This window comes from Nycticebus coucang, chromosome Y, assembly GCF_027406575.1.
Source record: "Nycticebus coucang isolate mNycCou1 chromosome Y, mNycCou1.pri, whole genome shotgun sequence".
In the NCBI taxonomy this organism is placed as follows: Eukaryota; Metazoa; Chordata; class Mammalia; order Primates; family Lorisidae; genus Nycticebus; species Nycticebus coucang.
Genome location: NC_069805.1, coordinates 29,880,125 through 29,899,648, shown reverse-complemented (window position 1 = coordinate 29,899,648; position 19,524 = coordinate 29,880,125). Strand labels below are relative to the sequence as shown.

Here is a 19,524-nt window from a genome sequence, read left to right as displayed (position 1 = left end):
TTTCTCTCTTCTTCTTTTTTTTTTTTGTTGCTGTCTTACTGATTTCATCAAATAACCTCCACTAGCATTAAAACTATCACTGACTGGCCAAAACTATCACTGACTGGCTTCTTACGGGTTGTACCTTTCCCAAACAATGCCACGTTTTCAAAATAAACTAAGACAGAGAGTGTCTGAACATGAGAAACTCTTCCTAAAAGGCATACCCTCTTTCCACAGGGTAATTTCAGATTTCAGGGTGAGGGAAAGCCTTTGCTTTATTTTCTGCCATATATGTCACAGGGAAAACTAACTTTATATATCCATTAGCATGGATTCTTGGGGATGGAGAAAACTGTGGCAGAAAGTATTCACCCAACTAGTGTTTACTGTGTGACTATTAAGTTCCAGGTACTAGGCTAAGCACTTCGTGTATTTTAGCTCATTTAATCTCCATGACAAACCTGAGGGAAATATTTTACCGAAAGAAACTGAAGCTCAAAGCAGGTTAAGTATCTTAACAGGAGTAACACAGGCCAGTGAGGAGTAACAGTGGGATTTGACCCAAGGTGTAAGGGTCATGACTCTCAATCATGATGCGAAGGTACATGGCCATGCTCTCAGTCATGATGCTAAGCAAAACGGTCTCCTTACCTGACCTTGTCAAGGAGGGTACACAAGACATCCTGATGGTACAGATAAAGACCAGGCCTGGAAAAGTAATCCCTTAAGCTCTGTGATCATTTGTTAAAAAGGACAGGTCTTAAAGGACTATTTTGCTAAGACATGAGAAAACAAACCAAGAGACAATGAAAATTTAAAAGGGATTACATTTTGAACTTGAACGAGCTTATTCAACATGTCTAAAAAGAGGTATGGTTTCAAGAGAGAAAGGGGTGGGGAAAGGAAGAGCAGAGAGAGGGAAGGAGGGAGGGGGGTGGGGCCTTGGTGCGTGCCACACCTTTTGGGGGCAAGACACGATTGCAAGACGGACTTCACCTAACAAATGCAATCAGTGTAACCTGATTTATTGTACCCTCAATGAATCCCCAACAATAAAATACAAAAAAAAAAAAAGAGGTATGGTTTCCATTATTTTTTTTTCTAACTTTAAGGTTTATTTTTGTAACTTTTTTAAACAGAGAAAACAACACACTCGTTGGGGGAAAGGTGAGGGACTGAGAAGACAGGCTCTGGGTAAAAATTATTAGGACAGCACCTGGAGTTGATAGGCCTGCCTAGCAGAGAAACACAGGCACTGCCACGCCAGCACAGGGGACAGCTACTGTCTGGGGCTCAGCAGACCAGTCCACGCACCAAGCAAGGTTGCTATAGATCCAAGTCATAAAAATCTTCCAGCTCATCATGAAATAAGTCCCACTCATCTTCAGAGTCTGTCAGTTCATCGTCCCCACCTGCAGCCAAAAGCATAAGCAACATCTCGCCCAGCTCAAAGGTGACCACCTCTTCATCGTTGTCAAAGGGACTGCTGTTCTCTCTTTCCTCAATGAGCTCCCAGAAGTGGTTCCTTCGTTGGGCCCGGTATCTGCTTGATGTTCCCACTTTCTGTCTCTGTGGCTCCTCTCTACGGCCATCAGGGTATGTATGCTTGTAAAAACAGTTCCCTCCAAATGGGCAGCTCCCACGTCCTTCATCAAAATACCTGCACGCCTTGTTGCTCATTGCCTCCTTGTATTTCTGAATGAGTTTCTGCTTCTCTTCTTTCTCCTCCACCCAGTACTCACTTGGAATGACAAAATTAGATGTGATCCGGCATTCTGGGCAGGACTTTATGATCTTGCTCTCAAATTGCTTAGCACTCCTCCACTTGCGAATGCACTTGAGACAGTAGGTGTGGTTGCAGTTAGAGAGGATCCCGAAGCGGAGCTCACTGGGGTTGGCTTTCTCCTACACCACCTCCATGCAGATCCCACACACCATGTCCTTGCTGCGCTGCACAGCAAACGAGAGCTCCATGTCCTTCTCATGGGCCTCAATGCAAGATTTTCTGTGTTGCGATCTCTGGGCAGCATCCATTGGATGTAGGACCTGCAGCCCACACATATCACATGAGTTCCGTGGAGATATACACAGTTTTCCCCATATCGGCACTCTCCCACGGCAGCATAAGGGCAAAGCTGCTTCTTTGTTTCCACGGCGGTTTGCTCTTTCTCTGATTCTTCCTTGGTTACTGAGCCCTGCAGGGGTGCTTCAGGGCAGGAAGGTGCAGTACGCCCACAGTAGGGTTGTCCAGGAACAAACTCAATAGCATTCACCCAGTCCTCTGGACCAGCTCCTACACTTTTAAAGTTTGAATTTCTTGACTCAGCTTCACCGGTATTCATTTCAACAAGTGGTCCAACTGAAGAGAGACTTGAGGAAGCAGCAACAGATGACTTTGCAGTTAGGTCTGTAGCAGTTGCTTCTTCCTGTTTCAATGGCTTGCTATGTTCATATCTGCAGCGGTCTCCATAAATACAGTACCCTCGCTGGTAATACTTGCACACTACACCATATGGACTGTCAGAGAGGTCATGAGAGTAGCGACAGTTATCTCCTTCTTTACAAACCCCATGCATAAAATACCTGCAGGTGACCTGTTTAGTCCAGCCGCTGCCGCTGCCGTCGCTGCCGTCGCTGCCGCTGCCGCCTCCTCCTCCTCCCGCCCCCGGGACGGGGCGGCGACTGTGGGGAGAGGGGCGGGGGAGGCCGCTGCCACCACCGCCGCTGCCGCTCCTGCTCCTGATGTTGTGGCTGTTGTTCCCGGAGCCACAGCCTCCGCCATTACTGTTTATCCCACACCGGTTTCCATTATTAGAAACAAATGGGAAATAGATGGCTTCTAGAATTTTCACCTACTGTGCTTGAAAAAAATGCAGCTATAATAAAATGAGATAAATCTATAGTTGCTGACATAGAATGAGCTCTAAGATATATATATATATATATTTTTTTTTTTTTTTGAGACAGATCCTCAAGCTGTCGCCTTGGGTAGAGTGCTATGGTATCACAGCTCACAGCAACCTCCAACTCCTGGGCTCAAGGGATTCTCCTGCCTCTGCCTCCCAAGGAGCTGGGACTACAGGTGTCCGCCACAATGCCTGGCTAGTTTGTTGTTGTTGTTGTAGTTGTCATTGTTGTTTAGCAGGCCCAGGCAGGGTTCAAACCAGCCAGCTCCGATGTATGTGGCCAGCACCCTAACCACTGAGCTACAGGCACTGAGCCAGAAAAACTTTTTTCTTTAGCTATGAAAGACATTAGTGTGATAGTTGACAAAGTTTAAATATGGGCTCTAGATAACATTATTGATTTCCTGATTTTGATAACTACATTATGGTTATATAAGAGAGTGTCCTGAATCTTAGGAAATACACACAGAAATGTTTAAGGATAAAATGGCCTAGGCTCGTAATTCTCAAGTGTTTCCAAAAAATTATTTATATATATATATATATATATATATAGAGAGAGAGAGAGAGAGAGAGAGAGTCATAATATATACATACACATAAGAAAGAGAGTGGTAGTGCAGATGTAAAATGTTAACATTTGGGAAATATGAGTGACAAGCATACAAATATTCTTTTCATGGCTCAGCGCCTGTGGCTCAAGCAGCTAAGGCGCAACCCACGTACACCTGAGCTGGCAGGTTTGAATCCAGCCCGGGCCCGCCGAACAACAATGACGGCTGCAACCAAAAAATAGCTGGGCGTTGTGGTGGGCGCCTGTAGTCCCAGCTACTTGGGAGGCTGAGGCAAAATAATTGCTTGAGCCCAGGAGTTGGAGGTTGCTGTGAGCTGTGAAGCCACAGCACTTGACCCGGAGCAACAGCTTGAGGCTCTGTCTCAAAACAAACAAACAAAAAAAAAAAACAAACAAATATTCTTTTCATAATGTTTGAAACTTTTCTACAAATCAAACTTCCAGAATAAAAAGTTCTTAAAAAATCAGGTATAGAAAAATATGTAAACTTTAATTTGTGTTGAACACAAAGGGACCCTCATGCAAACCAGTGTGCACATGGATCATTTCTGGGGAACACACAAGTCACCTGGGGGCCAGAGTGGAAGGGAAACTACTTTTCATTGTATATTCTTTTGCATGATTTATATTTTCTAAAATATGTGTTTAGACTTTTCTAATTTAAAAAATTTCAGTATTTAATTGTCAGTTTTGCTATTTCCCTTCAATACCCTCTTTTCTCTGAGAGCTGAATGTGGCCAACCATAGTTTTGCTGTGACAGTGTTTTCAGACCCGGGCTGTCATGAGGCTGTTGCACTGTGAGCCTGGCGGTGGCTATAGCAGACTGCTGAGTCTCCTTGGTGCCCTAGCCTGGCTTCCTGAAAGCACTGAGATGGCAGTCCCGTCTCTGGCCCTGCTAATAAAGATCTCTGATAGATCTTTCTTATAACAGGAGCTTCCCTATAAACAATTCAACTTATCCCTTTGTTCATTCTTGATTCAGATAGCATTTCTTCCACTTCCATAGTCAAAGCCAAAACAGCACCCCTAAACAAAGCATTTTTTAAAACCAAATACGACGAACACCTATTTGATTCCACATGTATCAAATGTCCAGAACAGGCAAATCTCTAGAAATAAAAATTAGAGTAGTGGTTCCCAGGGCCTAGTGGGGGAGGGGAATAGGGAGTGACTGTTAATGGGTTTAAGGTTTCTTTATGGGGTGATGGCAATATCTAAAACTAGATTATGGTGATGACTGCAAAATTAGATAATTGTAGTAAAAAACATTGATTTGCACACTTTAAGCAGGGGAATTTTGTGTAACCTATAATACAATAAATGTTAAAAAATCCAAATACATACAATTTTGCAAATATTGTTCCAGCTGGTCCCTCCTCTCATCAGCCATGGATGTGGTCATTGCCAGATAATATTTTGGTGGAAAGAGTGGCAAACAATTTCCAAAGACCCTCCTCAGCTGAAAGATCCAGAAAGCACATAGTTAAGACAAGTGAGCCTCCAATTCAAGGTTGATGAGCTACTAAAGTCTCTTTTTAGGACAAGTCTTATCCTAGCTGACCTTATTTAATCCTTTTTGGTAGCCAAAAGGAGAAAAAGAGGATAATTTGATTTTCTTTCTTTTTTTTTTTTTTTTGAGACAGAATCTCACTTTGTCCCCCTTGGTAGAATGCCCTGGCATCATAGCTCACAGAAACCTCAAATTCTTGGGCTCAAACGATCCCCTTGCCTCAGCCTCCTGAGTAGCTGAGACTATAGGCACCTGCCAAAACATCCAGCTATTTTTAGAGATGGGGTCTTGCGTCTTGCTCAGGCTAGTCTGAACCCATGAGCTTGGGAAATCCACCCACCTCGGCCTCCCAGAGTGCTAGGATTACGGGCATGAGCCCAGCCTATAATTTGATAAGGAATTTATAATTTATATAATAAATTTATATAAATAAATTTAAATTAAATTTAAATTTAAATTTATTAAATAAATTTAATTTATAATTTGATAAGGAATTTATATATATATTTATATACTGAGATAAATATATATATAAATTCCTTATCAAAGGAATATCTCAGTATATATATATACTGAGATAAATATATATATATATTCATTAATAAGAAATTTATCTCAGCATCTCTCAGTTCTGGAGATGTTTCTAGACTTATCACAGACTGAAAACTCCAGTCTAAGTTTGGTAGTAGAATGGGGATGCATTTTTATTTTTCATCTGTTTTATAATATTATGCACTCATATCACACACTATTTTCTTATTTCACAAATATCTGATATCAATGGTGAAAATTAGGAACTTAATTCCTCCACCAAATATGAACTTGACAAATGTTGACAGCTCTGCTATTTAACGTGGTGGCCTTTAGTGACCTGTGGCTTCTAAGCACATGAAATGTGACTAGTCTGAATTGAGACGAGCTGTAAGCATAAACTGCACTCTAGTGGTTTGTTTTGTTTTTTTTTTTTTGGCCCTGGGTAGAGTGCCATGGCATCATCATACCTCACAGCAACCTCAAACTCCTGGGCTCAAGTAATCCTCTTGCCTCAGACCCCTGAGTAGCTACAGGCACCTACCACAACACCTGGCTAGTTTTTTCTATTTTTAGTAGGGACAAGGTCTCACTCTTGCTCAGGCTGGTCTTGAACTCCTGAGCTCAAGAAATACACCTGCCTCGGCCTCCCAGAATGCTAGGATTACAGGTGTGAGCCACTACACTCAGCCATATGAAAAAGTTGGGGAGGACTGTTCCTGCAATACCGGGTCAATTTGTGGAGTGGATGGAGCAAGCTTCTATTCCAACTCCCTGCTCCAAAACTCCATTTAATACATTATCCTCAGATAGAGGATGTATCAGATATTAAACTGATAAGAACAGATATTACACTTGACCTTAGCCAAAAGGCTGAGAAGCGATCCAGTTTAAATTTCAAAGAAATTAGAATGTGAATCATCTTATCGCACTGATAATTTTTATATCATTTACATGTTTAAATAATATCATATTTTGGATATATTGTATCAAATAAAATAAACTAAAATTAATCCTCATTCCTTCCTCTATTTTTTTTTTAAAGACAGAATCTTTCTCTGTTGCCTGTGCTAGAGTGCTAGAGGGCAGTGGCGTAATGAACCCACAGCATCCTCAAACTCCTGGGCTTACGCAATCCTCCTGCCTCAGCCTCCCAAGTAGGTGGGAAAACAGGTGCCTGCCACTATGCCCAGCTAATTTTTCTTTTCTTTTTTTTTTTTGTGGATACAGGGTCTCACTCTTGCTCAGACTGGTCTCAAACTTCTGGCTTTAAGCAATCCTTACCCTCAGCCTCCGAGAGTGATAGCATGAGTGATAATGATAGGCACAAGCCACCATGCCCAGCCTCCATCTGTTTCTTTTTACTCTTTTTAACGTGACTACTAGAAAATTTTAAATTACATAGATGGTTCACATTATATTTCTATTGGACACTGCTAGTGATGGAATTCCTATTGACGTACGATCCCTAAAACCCAGTCCAGCCCTTCCCTCCCACCCAACCATACATGACCCATGATCATACTGGTAATTATTTTTATGAAACTTTAACAGTAGATGCAAAGAAAAACAATTTTTAAAGTAAGAACCAAAACTCTTCTTTTTGCAATGTCTTCCTTGCAGTTGCAGTGGCAGCGTGAAGGTAGTAGCATTATGTTCTTTAAAATAAGAAAAAAGAAACTCAGAAACCTAGTCAGGTTTTTAACATGGTACCTTCTGAGCAAGAAGGCTGAACTCTTATTATAATACTATAGTCAGGGGTTAAAGAAAATGAAGCAGGTTTAAGAGAGATGAGGCTGCAAACAGACAAGAATTTTAACTCCATGGTCTTTAAAGGCTGGGCGGGGTGGCTCACGCCTGGAATGAGAAGGTGGGGAAGCCAAGGTGGGTGGACTGCTTGAGCTTCAGGAGTTCCAGACCAGCCTGAGAAAGAGTGAGATCCTGTCTCTAAAAATAGCCAGGTGTTGTGGTGGGCACCTGTAGTCCCAGCTACCCCAGAGGGTGAAGCTAGAGGAACATTTGAGCCCAAGAGTTTGAGGTTGCTGTGAGCTATGACACCACAGCATTCTACTGAAGGTGACAGAGTGAGACTCTCTATCAAAAAAAAAAAAAAATTCCACGGTCTTGGTCACAAATACAGTAAATATTTGGCGAATACTTACCTTGCATGGGCTCTCACTTTAAAGGACATCTAGGAGCTAACCACACCTCTCCACCCCTACCACCAGTGTCCCAGGCCAAGCCACTGCCATCTCTTTTCTAGATTATTGCCACGACCTTCCAACAAGTCTCTCTGCTTCCACCATGGCTCCTTCAGTCTAATCCTAACACAGCCTCTAAGACAATACTTGAAGAAAACAAAACAAAACAAAAAAACCTTAAGTCAGATAATTTAAGGCTCCACGGCTTCCCATCTCGCTCTAGTAAAAGCCCAAATCCTTATGATAACCTAGAACTGTGCCATGTGATATGGTGGCCAATAGACACCAGTGAGTAAATTTAAACTTAATTAAAATAAAAGGGCAGCACCTGTGCCTCAGTGAGTAGGGTGCTGGCCCCATATACTGAGGGTGGCAGATTTAAGCCCGGCCCGGGCCAAACTGCAACAACCAAAAAAAATTAATTAAAATAAAAATTTAAAATTTAATGCTTCAGTCTTACAAGCCATGTTTCAAATGTTCAGTAATCGCATGAAATGTTGCAGTTGGTATCAAATTGGACAAAGCAAGATAGAGCATTTCCCACAGCACAGAAAGTCCTATTGGACAGTACTAGTCTCATGTCCAGAAAGTTTATTAACTGCCTGTCTTTGGGCAAAATACAGCCCCCTGATGCTTTTTATGTGGCTATCATTTGTTTGATTTTTAGAGAATTTGAATGTGATGCCAACACTTATTTTTGTGATTTAAAAAATTTTTAATTATGTCTTATAGGGAGTACAAAACAGTTCACCCATTTTGGACGTCAGCTTGACAATTTCTTATAAAGCTAACCATAATCTTACTATAGAATACAGCCATAAGTATTTACCCAACTGATCTGAAAAATATGTTCACACAAAAACCTGCATGTGAAAGTTCATAGCAGTTAGGCCAGGATTGATAGAAATGGTAAAAATGAAAAAAAAAAAAGTGAAAGAAAATTCATAGCAGCTTTATTCCTAATCCCCCAAAACTGAAAGCAACAAATATCTCCTTCCATATGTGGGTGGATAAACAAACTGTGATGTATCCGTACAATGGAGTATTATTCAGCAATAAAAGGCAATGAACTACCAAACCATAGAAAGACACAAATGAACCTTAAATGCGTATTGCTGAGTGACAGAGCCAGTCTGCAAAAGCTACATACTGTATGATTTGAATTATATGACATTCTGGAAAAGGAAAAAGTATAGACACTTATATAAAGATCAATAGCCACCAAGATTTTACTGAATAGGGGAATCACACAAAATTTCTTAGGGCAATAAAACTATTCCATATTATACTACCATTGTGGATCCACGACACTGTGCGTTAGTCAAAATCCACTGAACTTTACAATAGAAGCTTACTATATGCAAACACGTGTATTTTAAAAAAATCATTTAGGAGACTAGGGGAATCCCAGGAAAGAATGCAGAATGTTATAAAACTATACTAAAAATATATGAAACCACATCCTTGACAGTCATGAGGAAAAAATACTGACCTTAAGTAACTTTGGAAATGAATGGGGCCTGTCAAACTAAAGGTATAACCACCACAGTCTAGTTGATAAAGTTGTTTCCCATGAGAGTTAGCCATTCTGACTCTCCTGCGTCTACATACAGAATCGAACAATTAAGTAAATGAATGGCAGACAGTGGAAGTCAGGTTTCTCACTGTTGTAGTTACTGGGAAGACCCAGTAGCAATGCATTAGCGTAAGATACATTAATACAACTTCATGTTTACCTTAATGTAGACACAGATGGTTACATATAGAAATATTTATCAATACGCCTGTATATATGGGTAGTACACACACATGTATTTCCTTGCTCTGTCGCTGCAGTAGTAACGAGCATACTTAGGGTTCAGATCCCTGTTTTTAATACCATTCTCCAAGAGAAGCAACCAGGGATCTGTGGGGCAGTGGTGGACTCTGGCACTCAAGCAGGAGATACCCAAGATGAGCCTGGAGCATCTTGTAGCTCCAGAAAGTAACCCAGGCCAGGCACCGTGGCTCACACCTGTAATCCCAGCACTCTGGGAGGCTGAGGCCGGTGGATTGGTTGAACTCATGAATTCGAGATCAGCCTGAGCAAGAGTGAGACCCCCACGTCTACTAAAAGTAGCAAAACTAGCTGGGCATTGCGGTGGGTGCCTGTAGTCCCAGCCACTTGGGAGGCTGAGGCAAGAGGACTGCTTGAGCCCCAAGAGACTGAGGTTGCTGTGAGATATGATGCCATGGCACTCTACCCAGGGCAAGAGTGAGACTGTCTCAAAAACTAAACAAAAACCAAAAATGTATAACCCAAAGTATAAGGCAAATACCCAGGAGTCCTTACAGATACAATTACTGAAAGATAAGTAGGAAAGAATAGACACATCTCCTGTGCAGAAGAATACCAGATAATTTATGCAGATGCTTTTTCCTCAGAAGGGGGCCATAAATCCTCAGTCCTTAAGACTGGGCTGCACATAGAGACTTCCTTCCAAAGAGGGCGCTATGGAAGGGAGGAAAAAAATCACTTTAGAGTAAAGAAATGTGACAAACACTACTTCAGCCAGGTGATGGGGGTGGAGATCTAGAGGGATAAGTCAGGTTGATAGCAGGTACCCTTGATATGGTGAGTAGAATGGCACTTTGTCTCTGGGGTCTTCATTCCCAAATCCTATCATTCCTGTCCAATCATGTGAAAAACATAAGACAAATTCTAACAGAGGGATAGCTTACAAAATATCTGACGAGTACTTCTCAAAACTATCAAGGTCATTAAAAATAAGAAATGGCTAAGAAACTGTCAAGAACTTAAGGGGATGGGATGACTAAATGTCATGTTGTACCCTGGCTGGGATCCTGGAACAGAAATAAGACATTAGGCACCTGTAGCTCAATGAGTAGGGCGTTGGCCCCATACACCGAGGGTGGCGGGTTCAAACCCAGCCCCAGCCAAAAAACAACAAAAAAAAATAGCCGGGCGTTGTGGCGGGCGCTTGTAGTCCCAGCTGCTTGGGAGGCTGAGGCAGGAGAATAGAGTGAGCCCAAGAGCTGGAGGTTGCTGTGAGTCCTGTGACATCATGGCACTCTACCAAGGGCGGTAAAGTAAGACTCTGTCTCTACAAAACAAAAGAAAACAAAACAAACAAACAAACAAAAAACAAAGGAAGTCTGAATAAACTATGAACTGTAGTTAATATAACAGTAATAATAATAATGTATCACCACCGTGATAATGTATCACATCTGAGGTTGAGTGTGGTGGCTATGTATGTTGAGGCAGGAGATTTCTTGAGGCCAGGATTTGGAGACCAGCCTGGGCAACACAGCAAGATTCCCATCTCCCTACCCAAATTTTTGATAATAAATGCAGGTATCTCTGGTTCATTGACTGTAACAAATGTACCATACTAATAGAAAATCTTTTTTTTTTTTTTTTTTTTGAGACAGAGTCTCACTTTGTCACCCTTGGTAGAGTGCTATGGCATCATAGCTCATAGCAACTTCAAACTCTTGGGCTCAAGAGATCCTCTTGCCTCAGTTTTTCATTTTCATTTTAAGTACAATGGGGTCTGACTCTTAGGCTGGCCTTGAACTCATGAGCTCAAGCAATTCATCTGCCTCAGCCTCCCAGAGTGCTAGGATTATAGGTATGAGCCATAGCACAGGGCCCTAATGGAAAATCTTAATAATAGAAGGAATAGGATGTGGACTGTGTGGGAACTCTGTACTATCTTTTTTGTAAACCAAAACTTCTCCAAAAAATAGTTTATTAAAAAAAAAACCCTGATGTTCTGGCTTATTTTTAAAAATCCAAACATCTTAAATGAATGGGTCACACTCCCTCAAGCAACAATTTGTTAAAACTATTCCACCACACCCCACTATCCCTCACCTCACTTAAGTTATTTGCCCAACTTCATGATCTAAAAAAGATTTCTAAAACAAATTTTAAAAAATAAGAAAAAGAAAATCATGACCTAAAATTGATTTTGGAAAAAAGAAGTAATAAATTACTTGTAATATCTGTAACCATCTAAACTTGCAACCTCTCCTAGTATAAAATATTACAGCAACAATTTGGTTTCTTTTAAATTCAAAGACATTTTTCTGCTATGACAGATGTCCAAAGACATCTCAGGTGGAGTATCAACCCAGGCAGAGCTGCTCAAACAACCTGGGATTTATGCACCCCCATCTCTACTAATTCTATTAAATAGAAACAGAAAGTTGTCTTCTTGCATGCAATTATCTCTTGATTAACTGATTAAATGATCTTTAAAAGGCAGTTATCTTCTTTGGCATGTGTTCATAAATGTCACAGATGCTCTCAAATTGGTGCTAATCACAGCAGCCTTGAGTCAACAGGCTGCCTGTCTTCTCCATCTGCAGGAGAGCATCTTGATGCAGAGCTGAGGCCAAGAGTCGGGGAAGAGGCAACAAGGAGCAAGGTTCTAACATCTATCACAGAGCAAACCTTCCCAGCAGGTTTTACAACCTGACCTGACTTCTCAAGGCATCTCTTCCCGCCCTTCTCTGATACTGGTCTAAGAGGGAAAATAAACAAACAGTAAACGGAGTAGTTAAGTCAGCCAAAAGTCAACCATCAACTCCACAAGTTTGACCCCATCAAAAGAGAATCTCCATGGGGGACAGTTGAGCTCACACAGACATGCCATCTCTTTCCCAGGTCCAGTCTTTGTGCATTAGCTCTCCACATACCCTGATGTGGACCAGGGGCTACCTTATCTGCACCAGGGGCTGCTCCTCAACCTCAGAGTTACCCAACCAAGTATAAATCTGATTCCTAAAGCCAAACCTCAAAGTCACTGTCTGCACCTAATTTAACAGAGTACATGGCATATAACAGAAACTCAGTAAACATTTAAGTAAATGAATAAATCAGCTAATTCTATAGGATGAAAACCACTCTATAAGGATGCAGACCTTCCCAGGAGATAAACTTATACTCACCAAACACACACAGCCTTGTTATTATTATTTTTGTACAGTGCTTTGTACTAAATCGGGTGAAGAATTCTTAGCCTCACGTCCTCGGTTTACCTTCCTGCACCTGTTGAGTCAAAAGAACTCCCAAGGAATATTTGTTTTGTTGAAGGGCCTGGTCTTGCTACTGATTACTCTAAAAGGTTCATCATGTAATTCTTGACAGATTGGAAGTGTCTTTTGAGTATGCCGCAAGCTCTTTTTGGAGACCAAGTTAAGAAACCCCAGTGCTTGGAGGACACAGACTTGAGCCAACTCTACACAGCAACATCCCTGATGCAAATTGACAACAACGTGATGAGGAAGTTTCATGGCTACAACTCCCTGGAGGCACATTAGGAGGAAGAAAGCTGCATGAGATCCCTGCACACGATGTATGTGCCTCTCATGCTGGTTAATGCAGCTGAGAACCCTTTGGTGCATGAAGGTCTTCTAACTATCCCCAAATCTCTTTCAGAGAAATGGGAGAATGTCATGTTTGTGCTGCCTCTACATGGGGGCCACGTGGGCTTCTTTGAGGGTGCTGTGCTGTTCCCCGAGCCCCTGACGTGGATGGATAAGCTAGTGGTGGAGTATGCCAATGCCATTTGCCAATGAGAGCATAACAAGTTGCAGTGCTCTGAGCAGGTGGAGGCCAACCTGGAGTGAGGCCTCCGGACTCTGGCTCCAGCAGCTCTCCTCCGGAACCCACATCCCCTCATCCCCTGTTTCAGGTCTCCCATCTCCCTCAGTGACCTGGAACTGACCTCACACTATCTGCAGGGGGCACCCACCATGCACACCTGTCTGGAAGTAGGCAACTCTCTCTGGGAGCTCCAGGCTATTTTTGTACTTAGTTACTGTTTTTTTTTCCATTGCATTGTTAGCCATGGTGACAAGTGACACAGTTCTCACCCTCCTGTTCAGTTTCAGCATCTGATTGCTTTTAAGCCCATTACATCTATTTTCCCTATTAAAAAATGTGTCTGAACAGAAAAAAAAAAAGAATTCTTAGCCATTTCATGCCCTCTATTGAATAGGAAGAATAAAAACTAGTTGAGAAGAGGCTAGGAAAGGTCAGCCAATCTTTAAGTCTCAGACTTAGGGTAGCCAGACAAAATACAGGATGCCCCAATAGTACATGGAACATACTTATACTATAAACTGTTTAGCACATTATAAATAGTTTATACCAGTGGAAAATCTGAAATTCAGATTTAACTTGCAGCTTTGCTCAGATTCTGTATCTATAAAATGGGCTGGGCAGCTTGAACAAAATCCTGTGCCTGAAACTGTCATAACAGAAAGTAGATACTAGTTGCCTGGGACCAAGGGTGGCTGGAGGGATCAAGAGCAAAGATGACAAGGAGACTTTTATACTTTTTTTTTTTTTTGAGACTCAGTCTTACTCTTGCTCTCAGAAGAGTGCTCGTCATAGCTCACAGTAACCTCAAACTCTTGGGCTCAACTGATTCTTTTGCCTCAACCTCCTGAGTAGCTGGGACTACAGGTGCCTGCCAAAGTGCCGGGCTATTTTTAGAGATGGGGGTCTCACTCTGGCTCAGGCTGGTCTTGAACTCCTGAGCTCAGGCAATCCACCTGCTGCAGCTTCTCAGAGTGCTAGGATTACAGGTATGAGCCGCTGCTCCAGGTCCTGATAAGGGAGACTTTTAGAGTGAGAGAACTTTTTAAAATGTTGATCATGATGGTGGTAATCGCATACATTTACTAAAATTAATCATACTGAACCCCTAAAATTGGGAACTTTTATTACATTATTCCAAAATATAGTACAAACATGTTAGTTTAGAACTCAGTCATTTGACTCATTATTTCAATGACACAATTTATTTTGTCAACTTTAGAAAGAAACCACACAATGTAAGTCTTGGAAATCAAATCCTGACCACAACACTAACTCTATGACTTCAGAAAAATTGTGTTTCAGTTTCTTCATCTGTTAAATGGGACTAATTATAATCCCAGCTCAAGATGCTTATAAAAATGAAGCTATTACCTGTAAAGTGTTTGGCACCAATCTCAGCACATGGTAACTGCTCGCTAGTTAATGTTTAAAATTAAGAAGATCAATAACCATCTAAGATCTAAATCGTTTCTTTAAAAATGTAGTAGTTCATATGAAAAGGGGGAAATGATAAACATAAAGTGTAACGAAATTGGAAACTGGATAAAGAAATCTCCATCTGGGCGGCTCCTGTGGCTCAGTCGGTAAGGCGCCGGCCCCATATACTGAGGGTGGCGGGTTCAAGCCCGGCCCCGGCCAAACTGCAACCAAAAAAAAAAATAGCCGGGCGTTGTGGCGGGCGCCTGTAGTCCCAGCTACTCGGGAGGCTGAGGCAAGAGAATCGCTTAAGCCCAGAAGTTGGAGGTTGCTGTGAGCTGTGTGAGGCCACGGCACTCTACTGAGGGCCATAGGGTGAGACTCTGTCTCTACAAAAAACAAAAAAAAAAAAAAAAGAAATCTCCATCTTAGGATTTAAAAAAAATGGAAGTGTTCATTAAAATCTATAGATTTAATTAGATTTCATTAATAGATTTTAATGAACACTTCCATTTTTTTTAAATCCTAAGATGGAATGTAAATGTTTTTTTTACAGTAACTGAGATAACGCCGGAAAGGCTATGTTAACCATTGTGATAAAAATGTGTCAAATGGTCTATGAAGCGAGTGTATGATGCCCCATGATCATATCAATGTATACAGTTATGATTTAATAAAAAAAAATAAAAAAATAAAATCTATTGCCTGCCCCACTGGGGGCTCTAAGCTGTAGCAATTCAGTATTTAAGGGCCCCTGTTGTGACTAAAAAAGTTTCTTATTCATGACTTCTCAAATAGAAGATGAAGAATAAAAGTTTACACAATTCATGTCTCTGATTCTGGACCTGTTAGGGTTTGATTAGTTTGTTTTCCTGAAATTAAGTATTTCTCTGAGTCTGTTGGTTAAGGAGGGCCAAATTCAGGGATTCCTGAAGCCTCTGAGTCAGCTAATGTTTACTGAGAGTGTTTAATGCGCCAGGCTCTGAGAGAAACTGGTCCTTGGTCTTCACAAGCATTCTGGGAGATTGACATCCATAACGACCTACTTGCTTCTTACTTCTACTGAGAAAATTGGGCAGAGGGAGAGGTGAGGCATTCAGCCAGTGGATCTGTCCCAGCGCTCTGCTGCCTCCTGATTTGCTCCTGGAGATGGTTACCTCCCTTTTCCCACATCACACTGCAGGACAGAAGAGCGTGGGAGATGGTACCATAACTTCTGCCTCCAAATGCCTAAAACAGCCTCTTTTCTCTCCCTTTCAGATTCCCCTCCACCTGTCTCTGTATTCCTCATAAATCCCCACTTACTCACTCCTCCTACTTACTTGCAAGTAGCGTCTCACCTTTCAGAAGTCTGAGTCCATGCCTCTGCCTCTCTACATTCTATACTGTGTTGCAGGCACTACTAATACAAAGATGACCACTCAAATTAACTAATAACTACATTGCAACTGCTTTCTTGTGGATACCAAAGATACTTAATCATACCTTTAAAATGGACTTTTCACCAGGTGTGGTGGCTCACGCCTGTAATCCCAGCACTTGGGAGGCCAAGGCAGGAGGAGTGCCTAAGCTCACAGGTTCAAGAACAGCCTGAGCCAAAGTGAGACTTCGTCTCTAAAAATAGCCAGGCTTTGTGGTGGGCACCTGCAGTCCCAGCTACTTGGGAGGCTGAGGCAAGAGAATCGCTTAAGCCCAGGAATTTTTGAGATTGCTGTGAGCTGTGACGCCACAGCTCTCTACCAAGGGTGACAAAGTGAGACCATCTCAAAAAAAAAAAAAGGACTTTTCCAATGTACCATGGTGTATAAGCAAGAAGGCTCTCTGTAGTGACCATTTTAGTAGCAGAAAAATCAAACTGAGCTGCCCATCAACAAGAAGACAGGTCTAAGTAAACTGGTGTGCCCGCTCACTAGAAGCCCGCAGACTGTCTGAAAAGACTCTCCTGCAGAATGCTAATAGCTGTTGCCTCTGGGCAAGTTTTTTTTCTGTCTTCTGTACACTTTTCTTTTTAACTTTAGGTATGTGTTCCTCAGAATCTAAAACTGAAAGAAAAATTCATAGAGCAGGGGAAGGAGGGTAAAGTTTATTTTCAAACTTCCATTCACTCCTCTGATTCATTTTGAAGACTTATGACTTATAAGAGTATAAGAACAATAAAACCTATTAGAATGGACTAATAAATCAGTCTGCCTCTCAGAGAAAGTACTGTCCAGATATCAGGGTGAGTAATTAAGGTAGGAAATGGCCTTCTAACTTGATAAGTCGTCTGTTTCCTGGGTTCCCAGCCTGCCAATACTTACAGCTTGTGAATAAGGCCATTTAAAAACAAAAATGGAGACACACCTTTTTAAAGGGTAAGCTTAAGAAACTGTAGAGAAAAGGAGATTATCTTTTCTTTTTTTTTTCCTTTGAATTGAGACAGAGTCTCATTCTGTAGCCCAGACTGGAGTACACTGGTGTTAATGTGGCTCACTGCAGCTTCCAACTCCCAGACTCAAGCAATCATCCTGCTTCGGCCTCCCCAGAAGCTAGGACTACAGTCACATCACCATCATGCCTAACTATTTTTTTCAATTATTCTTTGTAGATATGAGGATCTCACAAGTTGCCCAAGCTGGTCTAGAACTCTTGGCCTCAAGTGATCCTCCTGTCTCGGCCTTCTAAAGTGCTGGGATTACAGGTGTGAGCCACCAACCTAGACCAGAGAGGAAATTAAATATCCCTGCATAAGCTTCCTAAAACTCTATACGTTGGTCTAGACTCCGCTTGCTTAATTTTGAAGGGGAAGGGGCATTGTCCTGGGGAACAGAGGGCACTTAAATGGAGTCCACCAGAACCCCAGTGCCCTGCCGGGGCCCACATCTCACAGCTGTAAATAATTAGGAGCCACAAGTCTTCAAGTATTTGTGGGGCTGTATGGCAAGCAATTCACACTTACTCTTGCTACAACCCATTTCACAAATGAGAAGCCTGAGGCACTGAAAGGTCCAGAGTCTTGCCAGAGTCACACGACCCAAGCCCTTGCACACTTTTCCCCACCTGCCTCCAACTCGCTCACCTGTTCATTCCAACCATGCAGCTGGCTGTAGCGCACCTTGCAAAAGAGGAAGCCATCCAGATACACGGAGTACAGCTGCAAACACACAGGCACCCCGCCCCGGGTTTGCGCGGGGAGCAGCTGACCATTGCCACCGGCCCCCGCCCTGCGCAGCCCGCCCCGGGCCCCAGGCGCACCACGTAGCGCCCCCGAGCGTGTCGGGGAGCTGCTGGGACAGCGGGATGCAGAAGTGCATCTTCATGGCTGGAGAGGTGGCGGCAGAGCGGCGCCGGGAGTCGGACCGGAGATGGCCAGCCTCTCCGCGGTCTGAGTTGGGCGGTGCGAATGCTGCTGGGCAGCTGTCGCCCAGGTGGGACTCCCCCTAGTCCCCGCCCCCCCAGTAGCTGGCGTTCAGGACGGGTGGGGGCGGGGCGCGCCCAGGGCCGCCCCATTCGCTCCTAGTGCACCATGCGCTGGTGGCATTTTACCCAAGTACGTACCGTATGGGGCTTGAAAAAAGTTTGTGTCCATTACCTGCTTACACCGCCTGCAGTACATTATGAATTTAAGATTTTTTTAAATACATAAATCTAGTAATTACCCTATGACTAGCCCAATTACACCAGGTTCAATTTTTTGTGTGGTCGTTAAATGTAACACTTTAGATACGCTGCAATATATGTAACCCTACTTTAGTATTTTTTAAACCCTTTTCTCTCTTAGCATACAAGAAACATCAAAAAATAGAAGTGGCTTGGATCGGTCTCCGTCTCCGAGAAGCCCTGGTTTCAAACAGATGCCAGCGCCCAGTTAGCTGGATTCACACCGACACTTTATTCTGTGGACCACCCTTTCCAAGTTCTTTCAACAGTCTCTCATTTTTAGTTGCTGTGGAAAATAGTCCTTCTAATTCTCTTGCTTCAGTTAAATCAGAAGAGAATTCTTCCTGCCTTGCCGCGGTCACAGGTGGAGAAGGCAGCAGAGTCAAGCTCCCAGGTCCTGAGCAGCTCCCAGGTCCTGAGCAGGTCCAGCAGTCCACTGGTCACTTTACATGGGCTCATCCTTCCTCCCTCCTCTCCTTTAATCCACACGTTACTCTTCCTGGTAAACATTAGAGCAACATCCTATCAAGGACAAAACAGGCCTAGTGGGTGGAGGAACTTTCCCAAGGTCACAGAGCCATCTTTTCATAGTCAGAATCATTGAAAGTCCTTAAAAATGCTCATCATCTCCAGGGTAAGAGCTGAGTGCCTCCAGAGGGTGTCTGAGATCAGGGAAGGGGAGCCAACACTTGCTGGACACTTCCTGTTTATCCTGCAGGCTTACTGTGTGTGGGCCCAGAAGACATTGTGACATTTAATTTTCACAGTAACTATGAGCTAGGGACTAGTTCTGTTCTTAGAGAAAAGGAAATTGCAACATAGGGGAGGTGGTGTCAGGTAGAGGGTTAAGAGAAGAGCAACAGAATTCATATCCCCACTTAGCGGCTTCTAGCTGAGAGGACTTGGGCAAGTTAGTGGGCTCTTTAAGCTGCAGTTGCTGCTTCTATGAAATCGTATTAATAATTGTACTCACTTCAAGGGAATTTTCAGCCCAGGGTAGATTGGCCTTAGGGTCTTCCCCTGCCTGTGGGTCGTCTCTGATCTGGAGGCCCAGCCTCTTCTAGAGCCTTCTGGGGCAGAGGCTGATTGGGTAGATGCCGAGGTCTGATCCAATCTGTAGGGCAAAATGGAGGAGGCTGGTATGGCC

The 19,524-nt window shown here is 42.8% G+C and overlaps 1 non-coding gene and 2 pseudogenes across 1 annotated transcript; all 3 read right to left on the bottom strand.

The window, feature by feature from the left end:
* LOC128579050 (sorting nexin-31-like) overlaps positions 1 to 18,037 on the bottom strand; it is a 59,508-nt pseudogene extending 41,471 nt beyond the window's left edge.
* Positions 1,283 to 2,764, bottom strand: LOC128579097 (E3 ubiquitin-protein ligase makorin-1-like; annotated as a pseudogene).
* Positions 6,198 to 6,389, bottom strand: LOC128579208 (U2 spliceosomal RNA). Its single transcript, XR_008378082.1, has one exon. It is a non-coding gene; the product is annotated as a U2 spliceosomal RNA (small nuclear RNA).
* Positions 18,038 to 19,524: the final 1,487 nt, after the last annotated feature.